Source organism: Salmo salar, chromosome 05 (genome assembly GCF_965601325.2).
Source record: "Salmo salar chromosome 05, fSalSal1, whole genome shotgun sequence".
Lineage (NCBI taxonomy): Eukaryota > Metazoa > Chordata > Actinopteri > Salmoniformes > Salmonidae > Salmo > Salmo salar.
The window spans coordinates 94,646,141-94,660,000 of record NC_138295.1 but is presented as its reverse complement, the minus strand read 5'-3'; the positions used below and the strand labels follow the sequence as shown (position 1 = coordinate 94,660,000).

The 13,860-nt window shown below is 40.2% G+C and overlaps 1 protein-coding gene across 1 annotated transcript in view; it reads left to right on the top strand.

Annotated features, from left to right (window-relative positions):
* Window positions 1–3,509, top strand: part of LOC106606155 (CUB and sushi domain-containing protein 3) — a 540,034-nt gene extending 536,525 nt beyond the window's left edge. Inside the window, exon 71 of the mRNA XM_082975995.1 lies at window positions 1–3,509. This exon is cut by the window's left edge and continues 369 nt beyond it. The gene's annotated coding sequence lies outside the window, so the exon portion shown is untranslated.
* Window positions 3,510–13,860: the final 10,351 nt, after the last annotated feature.

Genomic DNA, 13,860 nt, shown 5'->3' with positions numbered 1-13,860 from the left:
AGTTTCTGAAGACTGCACAGCACAGCCTCGGGAAACAGGACAGCAAAGCACACCTTCAGGAACAATAGTTGTGTGTGTGTGTGTGGATGATGGATGGGTGAATCAGCAAGCAGTGTTCAAAATGACACTGTCCTCTTTTAAAACACATGTTCACCTGATTGGTGAAGTTATTCCTAACTACACTCTGAGAGTGGATGCTATGTGAATAACGCCGTCCGACATGTTGGTACACAGAGTTGTTTACGCTCTAGTCAACATCAAACAATGGAGCGTTGTTAAGGCAACCAAATGGAACCCTAGTCTTTTCCATTTGTAGTTATCAGACCTGGGTTCAAATACTATTCCAATTCCTTTAGCCTTTGTTCTAGTCTGCCTCGGAGTGCCAGAGGGGTGGAGGGGGTTTGTCCTTTTGCGACTATTCTTTATGGTTCGATTGCGACAAGTAAGCTCAATAAAGCCCAAATAAAGTATTTTAAATGATATCGATCGATCGATTTTATAGGACATATTTAAAATACATATAGAGTTGACTCATTCGTCTGATCACAACTATACAATACAAATGTATCAAATCTTACTTGAACCCAGGTCTGTCTGCTAGTTTTTTTCCCCCTCAGTAGTAGTAGTATCTATCCCCTCTCTCTGCATGGCTAGGTTTAATTCCCCTGGATCTGATTTTAGAAAGTGTCTCAGACTTAAGGCCTCAATCAGATCAAGCATTAACCGGCGATACCAGACACCCACATACCTGATGATTTAGCGATGTCAGAGGTGGAACTGCGTTGGAGCTGTCAAAGGAAGTGGAACTGCGTTGGAGCCGTCAAAGGAAGTGGAACTGCGTTGGAGCCGTCAAAGGAAGTGGAACTGCGTTGGAGCCGTCAAAGGAAGTGGAACTGCGTTGGAGCTGTCAAAGGAAGTGGAACTGCGTTGGAGCTGTCAAAGGAAGTGGAACTGCGTTGGAGCCGTCAAAGGAAGTGGAACTGCGTTGGAGCCGTCAAAGGAAGTGGAACTGCGTTGGAGCCGTCAAAGGAAGTGGAACTGCGTTGGAGCTGTCAAAGGAAGTGGAACTGCGTTGGAGCTGTCAAAGGAGGTGGAACTGCGTTGGAGCTGTCAAAGGAGGTGGAACTGCGTTGGAGCTGTCAAAGGAAGTGGAACTGCGTTGGAGCTGTCAAAGGAAGTGGAACTGCGTTGGAGCTGTCAAAGGAAGTGGAACTGCGTTGGAGCTGTCAAAGGAGGTGGAACTGCGTTGGAGCTGTCAAAGGAAGTGGAACTGCGTTGGAGCTGTCAAAGGAAGTGGAACTGCGTTGGAGCTGTCAAAGGAAGTGGAACTGCGTTGGAGCCGTCAAATCGATGAGCAGCTGCTCTTGTGATCATTGTCATGAAGCCAAACCCCGCCCCACTCGCGTTAGAAATTCAGACCGCGAAAGTGTAGGTTATATCGATATGATAAAATCATCAAACTAAATAATGAGGATTTCTATCAGCCTAATCGAGGTGTAGATTATATCTCACATTCCAGTGTTCAAACTTGTAAACAAGGCTGCATTGGATTTCTCTTAATGAGACTCTGTGTAGCCAATGACAAGGTATAATGCCGGGAGCCGCTTGTGGATTTGACAGCTCTAAAGCAGTTCCACCTCCGACACATCAAAACATCAGCGATGCGGATGTTGGCTAAAGCGAATCTAATTTGAACGTAAGAGTTCCTCTCAGCGTGAGTCGATCAAAGTGATCTGTGCTGTTCATTTCCCACCCTGTGTGATGTCAGAGAGAGACAGGGAAACAAGAAAGGCCGTCTCGCTCTTTGAATACTGTTCTGTACTGTCAGTGTATGTAATATCACAGTACTGGACGCCAATGATACTTAAGATTGGATGTGTCGTGTGTCTACCCTGACTGAGAACTTAATTAAGGATGTGTTATGTCTCTACCCTGACTGAGAACTCAATTAAGGATGTGTCATGTGTCTACCCTGACTGAGAACTTAATTAAGGATGTGTCATGTGTCTACCCTGACTGAGAACTTAATTAAGGATGTGTTATGTCTCTACCCTGACTGAGAACTTAATTAAGGATGTGTTATGTGTCTACCCTGACTGAGAACTCAATTAAGGATGTGTTATGTGTCTACCCTGACTGAAAACTTAAGGATGTATCATGTGTCTACCCTGACTGAGAACTTAAGGAGAAATGTTATCATCAAAGTACAGTATTTTCTTTGTGTGATGGAGAGAACATGAATTTCCTTTTTTCTGAGTCAAGGTTTTTTGGGGGGGTGAGTTTTGAGATAGTTGTGTATCCTCTACCCAATGAGTCTGAGAGAGTTACTGCACATGCTGTACATGTTGCTCTGTGTCTGTCCCATGGATGTTGACTGGAATAAATGGGTGTTTGTTTTTACTGAAACAGAACGCTCTTAAAATAAAAAGGCTCCAAAAGGCTTCTTCGGCTGTTCTTCTACATGAAAACCCCCCCAAAATCCCCAAAGTCTTCTGCAAAGGGTTCTCCAACGGGGAACAGCCAAAGAACCCTTCTGTATTCTAGATCGCAACTTTTTTCTCTCTTTAAGCGTCTAGGATCGTCGGCCTCCATTTACATTCCTGTATATATTTTGCACGCGTTTGAAATCGGTTGCCATTGTCGTCAATATCTCATCGTTTTACGTGCCAGTTCCGTCATAACGGAATAAGGAACATTGTAAAATCATTAAATAAATCCTGACAGTGCCTTGTCAAATATTGTATAGGCATAGTGTTAAAGAAACCAGTATTATAATTTCATCAGTAACACACCAGTGTGTAAATCATCTATCTTTTTGGGGGGGGTGGTGGGGGTTGATTTAGCAAATGGCACCCTATTCCCTATATAGTGCCCTACTTTTGCCCAGAACTTTTGCTCAAAAGTAGTTCACTACATAGGGAATAGGGTGCCATACTGGGATGTTGATTTACTGTATTTTCTGTCAGCCTTCCTTATGTTGAAGAGACATGCTGAACGCGGCTCGTACTTGTGCATGTCTGCCAAAGATGATCACGTCGTGGTATAGCATTGCTGCTGTAGATGTTTCTACCATGTGTATCTTATCTTGTCATTGCATTTGTTTTGTTTTTTGTACATTTATACAGTTTTGATACTTGATGGCATTCTCTTTGGCAAATGTCTTTGTTTTATCAATATGTAATATCACAATCTCACATTTCTTATTGACAACAATGAAAAATGCATCTGGTATATATTGAAACTTTGTCTTAAAATCAAAGACTTGAAACAAGTTTAGAATGCTATTCACTGTACAAATCGGTAACTAGTTTAGAATGCTAATCACTGTATAAAGCAGTAGTACTCCTAATATAAAACAAATTCAGAGCCAATGTAGATGTATATATATATTCAAACCTTTCGTAAAGAGATATATTTTTATGCAATTAAAGCATTTGTAAGTTATTAAATATGTTGTGTACATTTTCATATGTAAATGTCATGTAAGATTTAAAAAAAAAAAAAAAATGTTTTGTATTTTTTTCTTTATTGCCAGTGTATAAATCCTTAATTTATATATAAAAAATGTCAACTATGAAGCTTTGTCATTGACATTTTGTTTGTAAGGGGATGCATTGGGGTGGTGGACAAACACAGTATTTTTTGCAATTGACCGCCAACAGATTTTTTTGTAAAACCATTTCAGCAAACCCATACAAAATCTGTTGCATATCTTCCTAGCCATTAGCTTCTCTATTTAGTCTAGCAGTTAGCTTCTGTTTAGACTAGCAGTTAGCTTCTGTTTAGGCTAGCAGTTAGTTTCTGTTTAGACTAGCAGTTAGTTTCTGTTTAGACTAGCAGTTAGCTTCTGTTTAGTCTAGCAGTTAGTTTCTATTTAGTCTAGCAGTTAGCTTCTGTTTAGGCTAGCAGTTAGCTTCTGTTTAGACTAGCAGTTAGCTTCTGTTTAGGCTAGCAGTTAGTTTCTGTTTAGACTAGCAGTTAGCTTCTGTTTAGGCTAGCAGTTAGTTTCTGTTTAGACTAGCAGTTAGCTTCTGTTTAGGCTAGCAGTTAGTTACTGTTTAGACTAGCAGTTAGTTTCTGTTTAGGCTAGCAGTTAGTTTCTGTTTAGGCTAGCAGTTAGTTTCTGTTTAGACTAGCAGTTAGCTTCTATTTAGTCTAGCAGTTAGCTTCTGTTTAGACTAGCAGTTAGTTTCTGTTTAGGCTAGCAGTTAGTTTCTGTCTAGTCTAGCAGTTAGCTTCTGTTTAGTCTAGCAGTTAGTTTCTGTTTAGTCTAGCAGTTAGTTTTTGTCTAGTCTTGCAGTTAGTTTCTGTTTAGACTAGCAGTTAGCTTTTCTGTCTAGGCTAGCAGTTAGCTTCTGTTTAGTCTAGCAGGTAGCTTTTCTGTTTAGACTAGCAGTTAGCTTCTGTTTAGACTAGCAGGTAACTTTTCTGTTTAGTCTAGCAGTTAGCTTTTCTGTTTAGACTAGCAGTTAGTTTCTGTTTAGTCTAGCAGTTAGCTTCTGTTTAGACTAGCAGTTAGCTTCTGTTTAGACTAGTAGTTCGCTTCTGTTTAGACTAGCAGTTAGCTTCTGTTTAGAGTAGCAGTTAGATTCTGTTTAGTCTAGCAGGTAGCTTTTCTATCTAGTCTAGCAGTTAGCTTCTGTTTAGACTAGCAGTTAGCTTCTGTTTCGTGTAGCAGTTAGTTTCTGTTTAGGCTAGCAGTTAGCTTCTGTTTAGGCTAGCAGTTAGTTTCTGTTTAGACTAGCAGTTAGCTTCTGTTTAGTCTAGCAGTCAGTTTCTGTTTAGACTAGCAGTTAGCTTCTGTTTAGGCTAGCAGTTAGTTTCTGTTTAGACTAGCAGTTAGCTTCTGTTTAGGCTAGCAGTTAGTTTCTGTTTAGACTAGCAGTTAGCTTCTGTTTAGGCTAGCAGTTAGTTTCTGTTTAGACTAGCAGTTAGTTTCTGTTTAGGCTAGCAGTTAGTTTCTGTTTAGACTAGCAGTTAGCTTCTGTTTAGTCTAGCAGTTAGCTTCTGTTTAGACTAGCAGTTAGTTTCTGTTTAGGCTAGCAGTTAGCTTCTGTCTAGTCTAGCAGTTAGCTTCTGTTTAGTCTAGCAGTTAGTTTCTGTTTAGTCTAGCAGTTAGTTTCTGTCTAGTCTTGCAGTTAGTTTCTGTTTAGACTAGCAGTTAGCTTTTCTGTCTAGGCTAGCAGTTAGCTTCTGTTTAGTCTAGCAGGTAGCTTTTCTGTTTAGACTAGCAGTTAGCTTCTGTTTAGTCTAGCAGTTAGTTTCTATTTAGTCTAGCAGTTAGCTTCTGTTTAGGCTAGCAGTTAGCTTCTGTTTAGACTAGCAGTTAGCTTCTGTTTAGGCTAGCAGTTAGTTTCTGTTTAGACTAGCAGTTAGTTTCTGTTTAGGCTAGCAGTTAGTTTCTGTTTAGGCTAGCAGTTAGTTTCTGTTTAGACTAGCAGTTAGCTTCTATTTAGTCTAGCAGTTAGCTTCTGTTTAGACTAGCAGTTAGTTTCTGTTTAGGCTAGCAGTTAGTTTCTGTCTAGTCTAGCAGTTAGCTTCTGTTTAGTCTAGCAGTTAGTTTCTGTTTAGTCTAGCAGTTAGTTTTTGTCTAGTCTTGCAGTTAGTTTCTGTTTAGACTAGCAGTTAGCTTTTCTGTCTAGGCTAGCAGTTAGCTTCTGTTTAGTCTAGCAGGTAGCTTTTCTGTTTAGACTAGCAGTTAGCTTCTGTTTAGACTAGCAGGTAACTTTTCTGTTTAGTCTAGCAGTTAGCTTTTCTGTTTAGACTAGCAGTTAGTTTCTGTTTAGTCTAGCAGTTAGCTTCTGTTTAGACTAGCAGTTAGCTTCTGTTTAGACTAGTAGTTAGCTTCTGTTTAGACTAGCAGTTAGCTTCTGTTTAGAGTAGCAGTTAGATTCTGTTTAGTCTAGCAGGTAGCTTTTCTATCTAGTCTAGCAGTTAGCTTCTGTTTAGACTAGCAGTTAGCTTCTGTTTCGTGTAGCAGTTAGTTTCTGTTTAGGCTAGCAGTTAGCTTCTGTTTAGGCTAGCAGTTAGTTTCTGTTTAGACTAGCAGTTAGCTTCTGTTTAGTCTAGCAGTCAGTTTCTGTTTAGACTAGCAGTTAGCTTCTGTTTAGGCTAGCAGTTAGTTTCTGTTTAGACTAGCAGTTAGCTTCTGTTTAGGCTAGCAGTTAGTTTCTGTTTAGACTAGCAGTTAGCTTCTGTTTAGGCTAGCAGTTAGTTTCTGTTTAGACTAGCAGTTAGTTTCTGTTTAGGCTAGCAGTTAGTTTCTGTTTAGACTAGCAGTTAGCTTCTGTTTAGTCTAGCAGTTAGCTTCTGTTTAGACTAGCAGTTAGTTTCTGTTTAGGCTAGCAGTTAGCTTCTGTCTAGTCTAGCAGTTAGCTTCTGTTTAGTCTAGCAGTTAGTTTCTGTTTAGTCTAGCAGTTAGCTTCTGTCTAGTCTTGCAGTTAGTTTCTGTTTAGACTAGCAGTTAGCTTTTCTGTCTAGGCTAGCAGTTAGCTTCTGTTTAGTCTAGCAGGTAGCTTTTCTGTTTAGACTAGCAGTTAGCTTCTGTTTAGACTAGCAGGTAACTTTTCTGTTTAGTCTAGCAGTTAGCTTTTCTGTTTAGACTAGCAGTTAGTTTCTGTTTAGTCTAGCAGTTAGCTTCTGTTTAGACTAGCAGTTAGCTTCTGTTTAGACTAGTAGTTAGCTTCTGTTTAGACTAGCAGTTAGCTTCTGTTTAGAGTAGCAGTTAGTTTCTGTTTAGGCTAGCAGTTAGTTTCTGTTTAGGCTAGCAGATAGCTTCTGTTTAGAGTAGCAGTTAGTTTCTGTTTAGGCTAGCAGTTAGTTTCTGTTTAGACTAGCAGATAGCTTCTGTTTAGTCTAGCAGTTAGCTTCTGTTTAGACTAGCAGTTAGTTTCTGTTTAGGCTAGCAGTTAGTTTCTGTCTAGTCTAGCAGTTAGCTTCTGTCTAGTCTAGCAGTTAGTTTCTGTTTAATCTAGCAGTTAGTTTCTGTCTAGTCTTGCAGTTAGTTTCTGTTTAGACTAGCAGTTAGCATTTTCTGTTTAGACTAGCAGTTAGCTTTTCTGTCTAGGCTAGCAGGTAGCTTTTCTGTTTAGACTAGCAGTTAGCTTCTGTTTAGACTAGCAGGTAACTTTTCTGTTTAGTCTAGCAGTTAGCTTTTCTGTTTAGACTAGCAGTTAGTTTCTGTTTAGTCTAGCAGTTAGCTTCTGTTTAGACTAGCAGTTAGCTTCTGTTTAGACTAGTAGTTAGCTTCTGTTTAGACTAGCAGTTAGCTTCTGTTTAGAGTAGCAGTTAGATTCTGTTTAGTCTAGCAGGTAGCTTTTCTATCTAGTCTAGCAGTTAGCTTCTGTTTAGACTAGCAGTTAGCTTCTGTTTCGTGTAGCAGTTAGTTTCTGTTTAGGCTAGCAGTTAGCTTCTGTTTAGACTAGCAATTAGTTTCTGTTTAGGCTAGCAGTTAGTTTCTGTTTAGACTAGCAGTTAGTTTCTGTTTAGGCTAGCAGTTAGTTTCTGTTTCGACTAGCAGTTAGCTTCTGTTTAGTCTAGCAGTTAGCTTCTGTTTAGACTAGCAGTTAGTTTCTGTTTAGGCTAGCAGTTAGCTTCTGTCTAGTCTAGCAGTTAGCTTCTGTTTAGTCTAGCAGTTAGTTTCTGTTTAGTCTAGCAGTTAGTTTCTGTCTAGTCTTCCAGTTAGTTTCTGTTTAGACTAGCAGTTAGCTTTTCTGTCTAGGCTAGCAGTTAGCTTCTGTTTAGTCTAGCAGGTAGCTTTTCTGTTTAGTCTAGCAGTTAGCTTTTCTGTTTAGTCTAGCAGTTAGCTTCTGTTTAGACTAGCAGTTAGCTTCTGTTGAGACTAGTAGTTAGCTTCTGTTTAGACTAGCAGTTAGCTTCTGTTTAGAGTAGCAGTTAGATTCTGTTTAGTCTAGCAGGTAGCTTTTCTATCTAGTCTAGCAGTTAGCTTCTGTTTAGACTAGCAGTTAGCTTCTGTTTCGTGTAGCAGTTAGTTACTGTTTAGGCTAGCAGTTAGCTTCTGTTTAGACTAGCAGTTAGCTTCTGTTTAGACTAGCAGTTAGCTTCTGTTTAGTCTAGCAGTTAGCTTCTGTTTAGACTCGCAGTTAGCTTCTGTTTAGACTAGCAGTTAGCTTCTGTTTAGTCTAGCAGTTAGCTTCTGTTTAGTCTAGCAGGTAGCTTTTCTGTTTAGTCTAGCAGTTAGCTTCTGTTTAGTCTAGCAGGTAGCTTTTCTGTTTAGACTAGCAGTTAGCTTCTGTCTAGTCTAGCAGTTAGCTTCTGTTTAGACTAGCAGTTAGCTTTTCTGTTTAGTCTAGTAGTTAGATTCTGTTCAGTCTAGCAGGTAGCTTTTCTGTTTAGACTAGCAGTTAACTTCTGTTTAGACTAGCAGTTAGCTTCTGTTTAGACTAGCAGTTAGCTTCTGTTTAGACTAGCAGTTAGATTCTGTTCAGTCTAGCAGGTAGCTTTTCTGTCTAGTCTAGCAGTTAGCTTCTGTTTAGACTAGCAGTTAGCTTCTGTTTCGTGTAGCAGTTAGTTTCTGTTTAGGCTAGCAGTTAGCTTCTGTTTAGACTAGCAGTTAGCTTCTGTTTAGACTAGCAGCTAGCTTCTGTTTAGTCTAGCAGGTAGCTTTTCTGTTTAGTCTAGCAGTTAGCTTCTGTTTATTCTAGCAGGTAGCTTTTCTGTTTAGACTAGCAGTTAGCTTCTGTTTAGTCTAGCAGTTAGCTTCTGTTTAGACTAGCAGTTAGTTTCTGTTTAGACTAGCAGTTAGCTTCTGTTTAGGCTAGCAGTTCGTTTCTGTTTAGACTAGCAGTTAGTTTCTGTTTAGGCTAGCAGTTAGTTTCTGTTTCGACTAGCAGTTAGCTTCTGTTTAGTCTAGCAGTTAGCTTCTGTTTAGACTAGCAGTTAGTTTCTTTTTAGGCTAGCAGTTAGCTTCTGTCTAGTCTAGCAGTTAGCTTCTGTTTAGTCTAGCAGTTAGTTTCTGTTTAGTCTAGCAGTTAGTTTCTGTCTAGTCTTCCAGTTAGTTTCTGTTTAGACTAGCAGTTAGCTTTTCTGTCTAGGCTAGCAGTTAGCTTCTGTTTAGGCTAGCAGTTAGTTTCTGTTTAGACTAGCAGTTAGCTTCTGTTTAGGCTAGCATTTAGTTTCTGTTTAGACTAGCAGTTAGTTTCTGTTTAGGCTAGCAGTTAGTTTCTGTTTCGACTAGCAGTTAGCTTCTGTTTAGTCTAGCAGTTAGCTTCTGTTTAGACTAGCAGTTAGTTTCTGTTTAGGCTTGCAGTTAGCTTCTGTCTAGTCTAGCAGTTAGCTTCTGTTTAGTCTAGCAGTTAGTTTCTGTTTAGTCTAGCAGTTAGTTTCTGTCTAGTCTTCCAGTTAGTTTCTGTTTAGACTAGCAGTTAGCTTTTCTGTCTAGGCTAGCAGTTAGCTTCTGTTTAGTCTAGCAGGTAGCTTTTCTGTTTAGACTAGCAGATAGCTTCTGTTTAGACTAGCAGATCACTTTTCTGTTTAGTCTAGCAGTTAGCTTTTCTGTTTAGACTAGCAGTTAGTTTCTGTTTAGTCTAGCAGTTAGTTTCTGTTTAGTCTAGCAGTTAGCTTCTGTTTAGACTAGCAGTTAGCTTCTGTTGAGACTAGTAGTTAGCTTCTGTTTAGACTAGCAGTTAGCTTCTGTTTAGAGTAGCAGTTAGATTCTGTTTAGTCTAGCAGGTAGCTTTTCTATCTAGTCTAGCAGTTAGCTTCTGTTTAGACTAGCAGTTAGCTTCTGTTTCGTGTAGCAGTTAGTTACTGTTTAGGCTAGCAGTTAGCTTCTGTTTAGACTAGCAGTTAGCTTCTGTTTAGACTAGCAGTTAGCTTCTGTTTAGTCTAGCAGTTAGCTTCTGTTTAGACTAGCAGTTAGTTTCTGTTTAGGCTTGCAGTTAGCTTCTGTCTAGTCTAGCAGTTAGCTTCTGTTTAGTCTAGCAGTTAGTTTCTGTTTAGTCTAGCAGTTAGTTTCTGTCTAGTCTTCCAGTTAGTTTCTGTTTAGACTAGCAGTTAGCTTTTCTGTCTAGGCTAGCAGTTAGCTTCTGTTTAGTCTAGCAGGTAGCTTTTCTGTTTAGACTAGCAGATAGCTTCTGTTTAGACTAGCAGATCACTTTTCTGTTTAGACTAGCAGTTAGCTTCTGTTGAGACTAGTAGTTAGCTTCTGTTTAGACTAGCAGTTAGCTTCTGTTTAGAGTAGCAGTTATATTCTGTTTAGTCTAGCAGGTAGCTTTTCTATCTAGTCTAGCAGTTAGCTTCTGTTTAGACTAGCAGTTAGCTTCTGTTTCGTGTAGCAGTTAGTTACTGTTTAGGCTAGCAGTTAGCTTCTGTTTAGACTAGCAGTTAGCTTCTGTTGAGACTAGTAGTTAGCTTCTGTTTAGACTAGCAGTTAGCTTCTGTTTAGAGTAGCAGTTAGATTCTGTTTAGTCTAGCAGGTAGCTTTTCTATCTAGTCTAGCAGTTAGCTTCTGTTTAGACTAGCAGTTAGCTTCTGTTTCGTGTAGCAGTTAGTTACTGTTTAGGCTAGCAGTTAGCTTCTGTTTAGACTAGCAGTTAGCTTCTGTTTAGACTAGCAGTTAGCTTCTGTTTAGTCTAGCAGTTAGCTTCTGTTTAGACTAGCAGTTAGTTTCTGTTTAGGCTTGCAGTTAGCTTCTGTCTAGTCTAGCAGTTAGCTTCTGTTTAGTCTAGCAGTTAGTTTCTGTTTAGTCTAGCAGTTAGTTTCTGTCTAGTCTTCCAGTTAGTTTCTGTTTAGACTAGCAGTTAGCTTTTCTGTCTAGGCTAGCAGTTAGCTTCTGTTTAGTCTAGCAGGTAGCTTTTCTGTTTAGACTAGCAGATAGCTTCTGTTTAGACTAGCAGATCACTTTTCTGTTTAGACTAGCAGTTAGCTTCTGTTGAGACTAGTAGTTAGCTTCTGTTTAGACTAGCAGTTAGCTTCTGTTTAGAGTAGCAGTTAGATTCTGTTTAGTCTAGCAGGTAGCTTTTCTATCTAGTCTAGCAGTTAGCTTCTGTTTAGACTAGCAGTTAGCTTCTGTTTCGTGTAGCAGTTAGTTACTGTTTAGGCTAGCAGTTAGCTTCTGTTTAGACTAGCAGTTAGCTTCTGTTTAGACTAGCAGTTAGCTTCTGTTTAGTCTAGCAGTTAGCTTCTGTTTAGACTCGCAGTTAGCTTCTGTTTAGACTAGCAGTTAGCTTCTGTTTAGTCTAGCAGTTAGCTTCTGTTTAGTCTAGCAGGTAGCTTTTCTGTTTAGTCTAGCAGTTAGCTTCTGTTTAGTCTAGCAGGTAGCTTTTCTGTTTAGACTAGCAGTTAGCTTCTGTTTAGTCTAGCAGTTAGCTTCTGTTTAGACTAGCAGGTAGCTTTTCTGTTTAGACTAGCAGTTAGCTTCTGTTTAGGCTAGCAGTTAGCTTCTGTTTAGACTAGCAGTTAGCTTTTCTGTTTAGTCTAGCAGTTAGCTTCTGTTTAGTCTAGCAGGTAGCTTTTCTGTTTAGACTAGCAGTTAGCTTCTGTTTAGACTAGCAGGTAGCTTTTCTGTTTAGACTAGCAGTTAGCTTCTGTTTAGTCTAGCAGGTAGCTTTTCTGTTTAGACTAGTAGTTAGCTTCTGTTTAGACTAGCAGTTAGCTTCTGTTTAGACTAGCAGTTAGATTCTGTTCAGTCTAGCAGGTAGCTTTTCTGTCTAGTCTAGCAGTTAGCTTCTGTTTAGACTAGCAGTTAGCTTCTGTTTCGTGTAGCAGTTAGTTTCTGTTTAGGCTAGCAGTTAGCTTCTGTTTAGACTAGCAGTTAGCTTCTGTTTAGACTAGCAGCTAGCTTCTGTTTAGTCTAGCAGTTAGCTTCTGTTTAGTCTAGCAGGTAGCTTTTCTGTTTAGTCTAGCAGTTAGCTTCTGTTTAGTCTAGCAGGTAGCTTTTCTGTTTAGACTAGCAGTTAGCTTCTGTTTAGTCTAGCAGTTAGCTTCTGTTTAGACTAGCAGGTAGCTTTTCTGTTTAGACTAGCAGTTAGCTTCTGTTTAGTCTAGCAGTTAGCTTCTGTTTAGTCTAGCAGGTAGCTTTTCTGTTTAGACTAGCAGTTAGCTTCTGTTTAGTCTAGCAGTTAACTTCTGTTTAGACTAGCAGTTAGTTTCTGTTTAGACTAGCAGTTAGTTTCTGTTTAGACTAGCAGTTAGCTTCTGTTTAGACTAGCAGTTAGCTTCTGTTTAGTCTAGCAGTTAGCTTCTGTCTAGTCTAGCAGTTAGCTTCTGTGTAGTCTAGCAGTTAGCTTCTGTTTAGTCTAGCAGGTAGCTTTTCTGTTTAGACTAGCAGGTCGTTTTTCTGTTTGGTGTGATAGGTATACCACACAGCTCAAGGTGTCGGTTTTGAGAGCATGTATCACTGAGATGTGCCATTTATATTTGATAAACATTGTCAATTCTTAGACAATTCCACAGATACAGATGAGAGACAGCCTGGTCCCAGATTTGTTTGTGTTCTTGTCAGCTCATTGTGATGTTTATCCTGACAAAGAGTGGCATGATGGCACAAACAGAATGATACCCAGGCTAACAGAGAGGTAGGAGACAAACAGACTGTTACCCAGAGTAACAGAAAGGTAGGAGACAGACTGGTACCCAGGCTAACAGAGAGGTAGAAGACAAACAGAATGGTACCCAGGCTAACCGAGAGGTAGGAGACAGACTGGTACCCAGGCTAACAGAGAGGTAGAAGACAAACAGTATGGTACCCAGGCTAACAGAGAGGTAGAAGACAAACAGAATGGTATCCAGGCTAACAGAGAGGTAGGAGACAGACTGACTGGTACCCAGGCTAACAGAGAGGTAGGAGACAGACTGACTGGTACCCAGGCTAACAGAGAGGTAGGAGACAAACAGACTGGTACCCAGGCTAACAGAGCGGTAGTGAAGAGAGAAAGTAGAATAGAATAGCTATAGCAGGCCTTGGAACCACACTCTCCAAGAAACCAAACACTGTAGAAGATCACACATTGGTAAACTACACAACACAGTGAAACTTCAACAACAAGTTGTTATTGTAAAGTCATGCTGCGGTAGTAGCAAATATTGATGGGTTACAAAGTTCTAGAAAGAAGTTAGCCTGAGGACAATCTCACAACGGCTGAGTCCCAAGTGGAACCCTATTCACTACATAGTGCATTACTAGCCATCTGGAAGGTAGTACATTTGTGACAGACAGAGGAGTGATATAATGATGATGGACTGAATTGTATTTCTTTGGACAGAGAAGGAAAGAAAGAGCGCGAGAGAGAGGGAGAGATGAGAGAGATAGAGGGAAAGGGAGAGATGAGCGAGGGAGAGAGAGAGAGGGAGACAGAGGGAGACGGAGAGAGAGATGAGGGAGAGATGAGAGAGGGATAGATGAGCGAGGGAGAGAGAGAGAAGGAGACAGGGAGAGAGAGAGATGAGGGAGAGATGAGAGAGAGAGGGAGACAGAGCGAGAGGGAGACAGGGATAGAGAAAGAGAGATGGGAGAGAGAGAGGGAGAGATAGAGAGAGATATGAGAGAGATGACAGACTGTACTAGCATTTAGATAATAACCCCAGAATCAGACAATTGCTTTTAGACAACAGGAAGGAAAATAATTGAGGATTCAGACATTGAAATAGGTTTAGAATATTACTTCAGGAAATGGAATGGTTTGAGAATGGACCGGATGAAGTAGAGGGAAGCAGATGAAGGATTCAGGAGGGGAATGAGAATGGACCGGATGAAGGAGAGGGCTCTAGATGAAGGATGCAGGAGGGGAATGAGAATGGACCGGATGAAGTAGAGGGATGCAGATGAAGGATTCAGGAGGGGAATGAGAATGGACCGGATGAAGGAGAGGGATGCAGATGAAGGATTCAGGAAGGAATGAG